Genomic DNA, 11,926 nt, shown 5'->3' with positions numbered 1-11,926 from the left:
GTAATCATTTATTCAGAATTAAACAAAACTATATGCTGCCCGGTAGGCCAAAAAACACAGGTATTTCTACAGTACTTCTGAAAATGTAAAAAAATAATAATAAAAATAATAAATAAAATAATAATAAAAGCATCCTATAAAGTACTTTTAAATATTGATAATTTATTTAACATTTAAAATTGACAGTATTCTTCGTCAATTTAAAAAATACTGGCATTTCTATTTTTTCTAAAAAGGAAAAATCAACTTTTCTTAAAATAAATTAGTGATTTTAGAAATTTTATTTATTTTTAATATCAATTAATGTAGTAATTTGTTGAACATTAAACATTACTTAATATACTTCATGTCAAGCAAAATAATAATAATAATAATTATAATAAAAAAAGAGGAAAAAAGTGTATTTCTAAACTTAAAAAAAAAATCTTTCAAAATAATTAAATAAAATACTAAATAATCAATTGAATATTATTGAACATTAAACCCGCCAGTATGCTTCATTTATCATTTATATCCTATTTTATGAAATTAAGTTATTTTAAATAAAAGATGAAATTTTAAAAAAAAAAATTAATGAATTAGGTGAGATTTTTTTGTTTTAAGAAAAAAAAAAAAAAAAAAAAAAAAAAAACTTTTATTTTTGTATTCTGCAGCAGAAACAAGTTCATTTATCACTCATCACTCTGCTTAGTCTCTGTTTTCCTACTTTAGAGAAAATGTAATTGCATTTGGGTACAGAGTTTAATCTAAATCGGATCCCATCTGCGTTTTCGATGAGTTCAGCCTTCACCGCTCTGCTTTGCTGTAATTGACTTTGCTCTTTTAACCTCTACTGTATGAGTTTGGACATGCTCAGTAACTCACGAGCGAAAACAGCAGGAGCGGAAATGCATACCTGCGTCCCAACAGCAGCGGTTTGTTAAAAGCAGGACCTTCCAAACACACAGTCCTAATGGCCTGCTGATAAAAATAGAAGGTGGCAGATGGAGGGAACGAGAGAGAGACTGACTTCAGGAGGTGTAGGCTGGGAAAATACACTCATCTCTTACATAAACGGGTCATTCCTATGCAGTACATTTTCATGTTCCCATCAGATATGTCATACTGTATAATGGATAAAGTAACACTCACAGTTTAAATCCCATTAACTAACTAACGGCAGTTCCTTAATGACATCATCACCAGGAAGTGACATCATTTTGGAGGGAAAACAGCAGCACAAACATCATCAATCGTTAGTTTGTGTCTACCTAAACAAATCAGTTGATATCAAAAGATGTCTAAAAAGATGGTTAAAATACGAAAACAAACTTCAAATTGACTTTTATGAACGTCCTGTTCATTGTCACTGTGGAAATAAGTAATAAAGCTGAAGTGTCTTCAAATAATCACTTTTTTTAAAAGATGCAGTTAAAAAAAAAAATATTTCAGAACAGGAATGACCCCAAAAGAACAAATTTTATATATATATGTAATTTATTCACTGCTGTTCAGTTTGTCTTGAAGGCGCTTCCTTTTTGCTCTGAAATCTCTCCCAGTAGGCGGGGTCTTCCTCTAGAAGGGGCGTGGCTTTAGACATAAGATCACTGAAACTCAACAGTGTGAATGAAAGGGGCGGAGCTTCACAAACAGTCCCACTGTCCCCCTGTGAAACAAAGTATGATGTCATGATCTTATATATGTCTTGACTTCTAAAATGGTGTAAAATCGTTAAACTCACTTCAGACGTGCTGATATCTGGTTTTCCCAGCGCCACGGCGACGTGATGATCTTTGTCCAATAAGCTCTCCTGAAAAACAGGAAAAAGTCAATAATGAGTACACTGTATAAAAACAGTGTATAGGCCTGTCATATATCAGGGATATATTTATATATATATATATATGTGTACATATATAATGTGTGTATACTGTGCATATTTATTTTGATTATGTGTATATTTATAATTTAATGTAAAAATAATGTTTAGTTTTTATTTTAAATATTTCTATATCATATAAAATATAAGAGTTAAATATATAAATGTGTATATACATGTAAATACAACCATGCATGTAGAAAAAGTTTAGTCATATATGTCAAATATTATCACATAATATAAAAATAAGATTTAAATATAAATGTATATACAGGTAAAATATTTTCAAAAAAACTTAGCTATTATTTATATATACCATAGTAAAGATCATAGGTAACATACATATATTGTATGCACAAAATCATTTGTGATGCGATTATTCGCGATATTAATAGTTTGCCAGCACTAAATACTGTAGATACATTCTAAAAAATAGAAAACACATTGTTATTTAAAAAAACATTATTATTAATAAAAAGAAATTCTAAAAATTATCGCCTTATTAAGTAATTTATTGAACATTAACATCACCCATATGCTTCATGTCAAATGGACTTTTCTTTTTAAAAATATATCAGTATTAATGATAAATTACACAATTAATTGAACATTCAGACATAACCATTGTATAGAAACGATCATGCATGAGGCCTATGTGATGTATCAATATATATTATATATGATGTGTGTTTGTGTGGTGTGTGTATATATAGGTGTGGTATATAAATATGTGGGTGTGTGTGTGTGTGTATGTATATATCTATGTGTGTGTGTGTATATGTATAAATTAATACATTTCTATTTTATGTCGATACAGGCTACATATCTATACTGAAACTATTACAATAATGGTATGATTAAATTAGTATTAAAATTGTTTTTTAATTAAAAAGATTTATGTAATTTTTTTTTTTTTTAAATTTTGGAAGTACATATATCTATATAAAATTTGCATCATAATAATGTTGTTAACTTAATAAAAACTTGTTTAATGTCTATACATATAACAATGGATGCCGTTTCTGCCAAGGAATTAAAAATGTAATTGACAAATGTTTTTTAAAAAAAATTAATAGAAACTTTCTTTCTTGCAGTACCATTTTTTTTTTCCAGAATTCTGTGTTTTTGTTTCTGTGGGTGAATCTTAAAGTTTTTTATTTTGTTCCTCGCAGCTGTGAGATGAAACGTCCAGAGGAAATAAAGAATGTGAGCTCTGTCTAGGAAGCGGAGAAGCGCCTGTGATCTGTGTCACGTTCACACGCTCTGACAGACACAGAGAGCCCAAACAGCACTGCAGGGCTCACCACACACACACACACCACACACCCACACACACATCTTCCGGCTTTCACCTCCCAACCGGGCATATGTTGCCTCTCAGGCGAGAGAGGAGGAAAACCCTGTGCTTACAGACCAGTAATCCTTGGATATTGTGGAAACCCACCTCAAAAGTCCAGTCCTCTTCTCATTATCCATGTACTGTGGTCGCTGGTACTCTTGGCCCGCTCGAATACTGTTGGGCGAGATGTGAAAACTCCAACCATCTGCGGTTCGAAGCCAGGCCCCGTGCAATCGCTGTGAGGAAACTCTCCTTCAACGCCTCGGCGGTCAGAGTGAAAGGACCAGTCAGAGGTAATCAAGGACCTGGATGGTTTAGGAATGAACGACTTAAATAATTTTAGGGAGTATGTATATGCATATAAAATCGTATGCAAAAACAGTCCGCAAGGAAAACAGGCCATATAGTGTTTACTGGTATATAGGGATAAATATGATGATCTCATTTTAAAAGATTGGTGGCGAAGTTGGTGCACGAGGAAACCGCATTAACTTGTATTATATATATTTTTTTTGGTCTTAAAGTAAAAATTCATTTCTAAAAAAGCTATTCATTAATTGTAGCATAAATTCTTACAATTAGTACTATATATTTTTCTTGCTATTGTAAATATATTAAGTTATAAAAAAAATCAAAAAAATATAATAATAAACTGAATTTAAAATTTTTTACTATTTTTGGAACAAAAAATCTATAAAAAAGATATTTCTTGCACATTAAAACATCACACCCATAAAAATACGGTTATTTGGTTAAAAAGGATTTTAGTATACAGGTTCTAGTTATTTATTGCGAAACATTATTTCTTTTTAAAAAATTAAAGTAAAAACAACTCATTTGTTGTAAAATCAAAAACCCAAAATGTTCAAAATCATTTAATATTTTAAGATATTCCGCAGAACCTCAACGGTAAAATGATTCATTAATAAGGCTAATTATGCGGTTTTTTTTACCTAAACATGCATTTAATTAAAAGTGTTCATGTAGCTGTTAGGTTCTGGACAGCTGTGTGTGTGTGTGTGTGTGATGTGTGGTGAGATGTGGGGTGTGCTTGTAATAGTGACTTACCACCCCATTTTTTTCTCATCGTACAGCACCTTTTACGTACCTGTTACGTGTGTGTGTGTGTGTGTGTGTGTGGTGTGTGTGTTTTTGAGAGGCTCCAAATGACCACAGACTAGCATAACTGAGTCATGCTGAAGTGATGAGATCACATCGCCATGGAAACAGGGATCAGAATTGGAACAGTTTCATCCAGCACAATTTCTCTCCTGCTGTGATAGGCTTATAAGATGTGTGTGTGTGTGTGTGTGTGTGTGTGTGTGTGTGTGTGTGTGTGCACATTGCCTGGAGGTGATGATGATGATGATGATGATGATGATGCTACAGGAAGCAGCGGTTGCTATAGTTACCCAGTGCCTATAAAACATGTCCAGCTGATCCCAGTCTGTTCCGGCCTTCCGTATGTTCGTCTACTCAAGATCCGTGAACTGACGATTCATGATGCGGAAAAACTCCTGAATGGAGCTACTGCCTGAAATGCATACAAACATACATATAAAACACCTAAAAGCTCCTATTTTTATCTTTATTTCTATCTTTTTACCCTCTAATTTCACATCAGTGACGGTTTCGGCACAAGAAATGTTGTGCTTAAATTTTTTACAATCATTTTTCCACCATTTCTCTAAACATTTAAACACCCTTTTTTTTTTTTGCTACTGTTCCTTTAAAATAGAATTGGCTGACCTCTGTGTACTGGCACTGTCACTTCATATTGAACAGGTATTGATATTGAAATGTAAGCATTATATGTTAATGAGCTCAGTTGTGATGTCATAACTGAAGAGTATAAAAAAGTAAAAATAATAAAACAATTTATAAAAATACTAATACTAAAATAATAACTTTATGAACATTTTAAAAAAAAAAAAATATCTGTTTTTTATTATTTTAAAATAATTTATAATTCTTTACATATTAAATTAAGTATTGTTATGAATAATTAATTACATTTTTTAAAAAGATGAATATGCGACAAAACTACAGAATGTCACATTTTATTATTAGGTCTTTCAACACATAGATGTTTTACCAAATAAAAAGGACAGCACTTTTAGAGTTCATCCCACTTTTTGATGTGAGCATAAGTATTGGAACAGTTGAATTTAAGGCAGATGTAAAGATTAAAAGCTAGTATTTAGTTGCAGATCCCTTGCATGCGATCAGAGCAGTGAGTCTGCAACACACAGACATCACCAGACTCTTGGTCTTATGCTTTGAAAGGCTTTTCTCCAGCCTTTAATACAGCCAATTCCAACTGTTGCTTGTTTTGAGGAGTTTCTGTCTTTAGTCTCCTCTTCAGCTGGTGAAATTAATGTTCAGTCAGATTTAAATCTGGAGATTGATTTGGGCATTTATTTGCTCTGATAAAGTCCTTGACTGAACTGGCAGGGTGTTTTGGGTCATTGTCCTGATCCAATATGAAGTGCTTTCTAATGAGTTTGGTGGCATTTTCTTGAATATTGGTAGCCAAGATGATTTTGTGCCCTTCCAAATTCATTCTGCTACTGCCATCATACATTAAGTCATCATTAAAATGAAGAGGTGTTGTTCTAGAGACAGCCATGCATGCCCATGCCATGACACCACCTCCACCAAGCTTTACAGATGAGCTTGTATTCTTAGGATCATTTGCTTTCCAATCACTTAGATAAAGGTTAATCTTTGTCTCATCGGTCCATCAACTCAGTTCTGTTATTGTGCTGGCTCACATTTGTGAAGAATCTCGCCTTTCTATGTTTGGTGCTGATCAGAGGTGTGCATCTTGTTGTGCAGCTTCTGTAATTCTGTGTGAATTTCTCCTGCGGACTGTAGATTGTCAGAGCATCACCCCAGCTTTCTGGAGGGTGTTGGTGATTTTACAGAAATGTATTTTAGGGTTCATTTTCACAGCTTTTATGATTTGTCTGTCATCAACTACTGCTGTTTTTCTCAGCCGATCAGGTCGTCGTTGGTTGCTGATGTCTCCGGCAGTTTCCAAACTCTTGATTTCTCATTCTCTTTGTTTTTCCTTTAGTTCTAACTGACTTCCTCTTTTCTTTTAGCATCCAAATTGCTTGCTTTTCTTTCAGAGTCGGCTTCCTCGTCTTCATCCTGGTTTGTGTGTGTCATCATTGAATGCAAGATTTAGAATGCAGAAGCAATGGATATAACTGATGAGACACATTCCCTGCTTTTAATATCTGAAGAATGAATGCATCAGGACACAGCTGAACACTTAGAAAGAGCTGTGAGGCAACTGTTTCAATACTTATGCTCACATCAGATAGCGAGATGAAACTCTAAAAGTGTTGATGTTCTTAGCTGGTTAAACATCTTTGTGTTGAATCACCCAATAAGAAAATGTGACATTCTGTAGTTTTGTCTCATATTGATCTTTTAATCATCCTTACAGATTTATTGACAATTTTGTCTTTACTGTTCCAATACTTATGGAGGGCACTGTATATATATACCCATTGATGAGCTGTTTTTGCAGTAGTTCAGAAAATTTGGCTTACTGTGGAGGAAGTTTTGAGTTGTGGATGTTACAGTACATAAAACAGTACGTCAAACTTTGCATTGTTTCCAAAAGAGCAAGAAAAAACATTAATTTAATAATCATGTTCTGCACAGAAACATGATTCCTATGAGCTGATGCAGATTTACATTTTACAGTCGAGTCAGAAAAGATGTAATACGAAAAAAAAACCTTTATCAGCTACATACTGTACTCTGCTCTACCTAAAGCACAGGTATAGAGCGACACCTGCTGGCCACTGATGAAACTGCAGTGACTCTTGTATTCTGTTGGTTCAAGATGCTCAGGTGACTCAGTAAGTGCTCAAGGGCATTGAAAGTTACCTGGTCTGCTGGTCTTCATCACGTCTACGCCCACCTGGCGTCCCGGTTCTGCTGCCAGCACGGCATAATCTCCCTGATGGGACACGTTAAAGTTCCAGTGTGGGACGCTGGGAGTGGATGAGGTCCGTGGCAGGAAGGGTTTACCCCGTGCTGTTCTTTCCAGACGAAACCCGTCCCATGCAAAACCCATCTTCTCACAAACCAGCTTTCTGATCAGCAGACGACCAGCCTGATGCACACACACACACACACACACACACAACAGCAAAAACCAACAGACAGCATAATACTATGATTAAATAAACAAACAATGAATGAATGCATTAATTAATTAATTAAATTTAAAAATAAATAATGATTGACTTCATAAATCAAACAATTCCATTAATTAATAAATGAATGAATGAATAAATAAAGAAACAAATCAATTACATTTATGCATTTAGCAGACGCTTTTCAAAGCGACTTACTCAGGCTAAACATTTTTTTTTACCAGTATGTTAATTAGTAAATGAATAAATAAATACAAATGTGTAAATAAATGAATCAATTAATACACAATATTAATAAAAACAAACAAGTAGATAAATAAATGCATAAACAAAATATATGAAATTATATTAATTGAATGAATCATTAAATAAAGAATGAATGAATTAATTAATTAAATATAAAAATAAATAATGATTGACTTCATAAATCAAACAATTCCATTAATTAATAAATGAATGGATGAATAAATAAATAAACAAATCAATTACATTTATGCATTTGTCCAGATGCTTTTCAAGTCGACTTTACAGTGCTTCAGGCTATACACTTTATTCTTATTTTTTTTACCAGTATGTTAATTAGTAAATGAATGTACGCAGAAATAACTTAATTACTGTCTAAATGAATAAGTGGTCAATCCATGCATAAATAAACTAAATTAAAACCTACTGATTTAATAAATTAATGATGCATTACATCAATAAAAATGTGTAGAGAAATGGAATCAATAACCTAATAAACAAGATTACTACAAACAAATAAGCAGGTAAATAAATGCATAAACAACATTATATGACAGATATTTTAATTGAATGAATGATATGAATGAAATGAATGATGCCTCTAATGTTGATAGCAGTTTCGTGGGGCGCTTTGGGTAGACCTGTACTTGTATCAACGGATTGGGCAATGTAAATAAAGTGGAAATATTAACAGAAAAAAAAAAAACAAGGGACGTAATATTAAATGTAAGACGTTCAAATGTTTTTAAAAAAGAATTTAAGTGCTAAAATCAATGACTCCCTCCCTCTGTCTGTCGTACTCAGTCACCACTGGCAGATTTGGCGTCTTGGGCGCACCCCCACAGACTGCCCAGAATGCGTTCTTATTTCGTCTCCTCCTCCAGCTGAACGCACCGGCCCCGCGAGGGTCGCCTCGGAACGGGATCGGATACCACACGAAACCGCAGCGGACCCGCCCACACGGACCCCGTCCCAACAAAAGTCCTGGACAAAGGACCCGACCTAACTTACAAGTGCTACTAGCAGACATACCGCATAATTCAAACTGCTCCTAATAGATTATAAAATGACCGTTTATTACAATAAACAGTAATAATATTGTTAGTCAATATTCTTACTAACAGAGGTCTTATGCAATTTGTAGCATTTTGTTTTGGTTTTCTCTGGCCACTCAGTCACATGTTTTTCCAAACCACAACAAACTCCCAAAAAAACAAAAAACAAAAAAAAAACAACCAAAAACAACAGACAAAAAAAAAAACACCCACTGATGGTGGGGCGGGCGCGGATCAGTGAGCCGTGACATTGATGGTGATGGGAGGGGTGGGCGACGCTCCTTGACCAATGCGCCGGGAATCCGCGTTGTCGGCAAGGTGCGGCTGTGGAGGGCGGAGCGCTACGCGGTTGGTTTGGGGGAATTGCCAAGTGGTGATTTTTTTCTCCACGGTGAGTGTTTGGTTTGACTAAATTACATTAAATAGCCCTGACCGTTTTTTTCTGGTTTGTGTCCTGGTGTTGTTTCTGGCTCTACTGTTGTCGGCCATTATGTGTGACAAAACACCAATGTGTAGGTGTAAGAAGCATTGTTAATAGGTGAACTGCAAAAAACACAACCAGCCGACTTGATGTGTTATGTTTGATTATGACTGATGAATCTTCGCACTCTGCGAGGCATATTGAGAATCCATGCTGTATATGATATACTTGACAAAGATTTGTCTGCAACCATAGTTTCTACAAAATCTTTAACTCCAGTTACCTTCCCTTGGAAAATGAACTGTGGGTGTAGTATGGTATGGTATTATGAGAGGAAGCTGTCAGCAGACTCTTTAATATTTACGATATTGTTATATTTTTTTTAGGACAGGGGGGGCTGATACCATAGTTTGATACCAATAGTAACTGGAATTTTTTATTTTAGTTTTTTTTTATTTTTGGAAAAAAACGTACGTCGATGAAAAGGTTTGCGCTCAATAGCTAATATTTTGTAGTATTATACATTTATTTTAATTTTTTTTTTAGATGAAAAGGGCAATTTTTATTCATAAGGAACATATTAAATTGATAACAACGATTATTAAGTATTATTATAGTTACAATTTTTGACCTTTGAGTTTCGAATCATAGTAAGATGAATGCTGAAGAATCATGTGACATTGGACAGATGCCCCCAATAATGATGCCTGCAAACTTCATAATTTGACACAGGAAGGAACGGCATTAAACCAATAAAATGCAAGAAGGACCTAAGGTATTTGAAAGGGCAATAAGATGCACTTTTTTTGATACTTTTTTAAGTGCAGCTTTGGTGAGCAGAAGACGGTCTAAGAAAACGGCTTTTGAATTCTAATGTATGTCTTTCTAAAGATATGCAATATATTTTAACTGGCGGGTTTGATTCATAGTTGTTTTTGTGCACGGAAAAAGAATGTACAGATATGTCAGATTTTTAAATGTAACATTAAATGTAATCGTGTGGAGACTAAAACTGTGTTATTGTTTTGTTTCAGGAGAACCAGACGGTCTGATCCTGCTGTCATTTTGAACCTCTGAATGACCTTCACACCCTTAAAAACTGTGCTACAACACTTGAAACGTGTGTCAGCACGAACTTGAAGATGTGTCCTGGAGTGGACAGGAGTTTGTTTTGCATCCAGGTCATTTCTCAGCACCCAGCATGGGACTTTCCTGCAGATGAGAGCACCTGAAGAGGAAGAGGAAGAGCCAACTACAGCGTGAAGGAAAACTCATACTCTGATCCGCGAGATCCACAAGCGACGTGAGATTTTGTTCTCCCGCCAGCAGAACATGCCATCAACGAGCTGAAGCGGCGTGCGTGGGAGGAGGTGGCGGACAGCGTGAACGCGCTCGGCGAGGGTGAGCTGCGCACGGCGGAAACCCGAAGTCAAGCGCGCTTACCTGGACTGGCGTGCAAATTCATGAAACGGAAGCAGCTTCAGGCTGAGTTGGTGTCGGGGGCTGAAGCAGGAGTTTGAGCCTTCGTCTCCTGATAACGACGCGTCTCTGGGTGGCCGGCGAACCAGGTCGCTGGACCTCAGTGGGTTTTCCAAAGACCTCGTCGTGTGAACTGGCATGACCTGACTGACCCTCGGGGAGCCCAGCACACACACGTCATCTGGAGTCAAAACGTGAGGACGATTGAGGCCAGCAGCTACAGAGTATGGACTAGATATTCAGCAGATTGTCTCCTACTTTGGTTCAAGTAATCCTCACCATGGTGGGCAAAGTCATTAAGCGTTCTGATGTTGGCCAAACTGTTTTATCTGAAAGAAATTCATTTTATTTTCGGCAAGGATGCACGAACTATCAAAATGACAGTAAAGACATTTATAAATGATGTTAAATAAATGCTGTTCTTTTGAACGTTCTATTTCATCTGTGCATCCGGAAAACTTGATTGTATCACGGTTTCCCCCAAACTTTGCAGCACAACTGTTTTCACACATTGATAATAATCAAGAAGTGTTTCTTGAGCAGTCAAATCAGGATAGTAGAATGATTTCTGAAGATCATGTGACCTGGAAGACTGCAGATAATGATGCCGAAATTCAGCTTTGATCACAGGAAGAAATTACATTTTTAACATCTTTCAAATAGAAAACATTATTTTACAGTATGCCTCAGCGTTAATGCACTTATAAAAATAAAAAAGTTGTCAAATTTAAAACAGTTTCAAATACTCAATTTCGATTTAATGACAAAAAAATCTTCCATAAATACTCCGCTTTTTTTTTTTTTTTGGTTCACAAAATCTGTAATTTCCTCTAGCTGTTTGCATGTAGTAGGAAAACTCTCACATCTGGCTCATGTTTGCATTTTCCTTTTTCTTCTGTCACTGGCCATAAGTCTACAACCTTAAAATCTGGATTTTGGCATAAAGTACTGTTTTACCTGTGAAAATGGCTGAGAATTAGAACTATACAGTACAGGTCCAAAGTTTGGAAACATTACTATTTTTTAATGTTTTTTGAAAGAAGTTTCTTCTGCTCATCAAGCCTGCATTTATTTGATCAAAAATACAGAAAAAAAAAAATGTAATAAATTGTGATATATTATTACAACTTAAAAGAATTGTTTTTAAATTTATTATAATTTAAATTATCATTTATTTCCTGGGATGCAAAGCTGAAGTTTTAGGATCATTATTCACATGATCCTTTAGAAATCTTTCTAATATGATGATTTCATTATCAAAGTTGGAAACAGTTCTGCTGCTTTAATATTTTTTCAGAACATGTGATACTTTTTTTTTTAGGATACTTTTTGATGAAAAAAAATTAAAAAAAA

The 11,926-nt window shown here is 34.9% G+C and overlaps 1 pseudogene; it reads right to left on the bottom strand.

Moving 5' to 3' along the window:
- Positions 1–1,418: 1,418 nt before the first annotated feature.
- On the bottom strand, positions 1,419–10,713 carry LOC122147807 (annotated as a pseudogene).
- Positions 10,714–11,926: the final 1,213 nt, after the last annotated feature.

This window comes from Cyprinus carpio, chromosome A15 (genome assembly GCF_018340385.1).
Source record: "Cyprinus carpio isolate SPL01 chromosome A15, ASM1834038v1, whole genome shotgun sequence".
Classification (NCBI taxonomy): Eukaryota; Metazoa; Chordata; class Actinopteri; order Cypriniformes; family Cyprinidae; genus Cyprinus; species Cyprinus carpio.
Note: the sequence above shows the minus strand (reverse complement) of the source record. Positions and strands in the feature narration are given on the sequence as shown.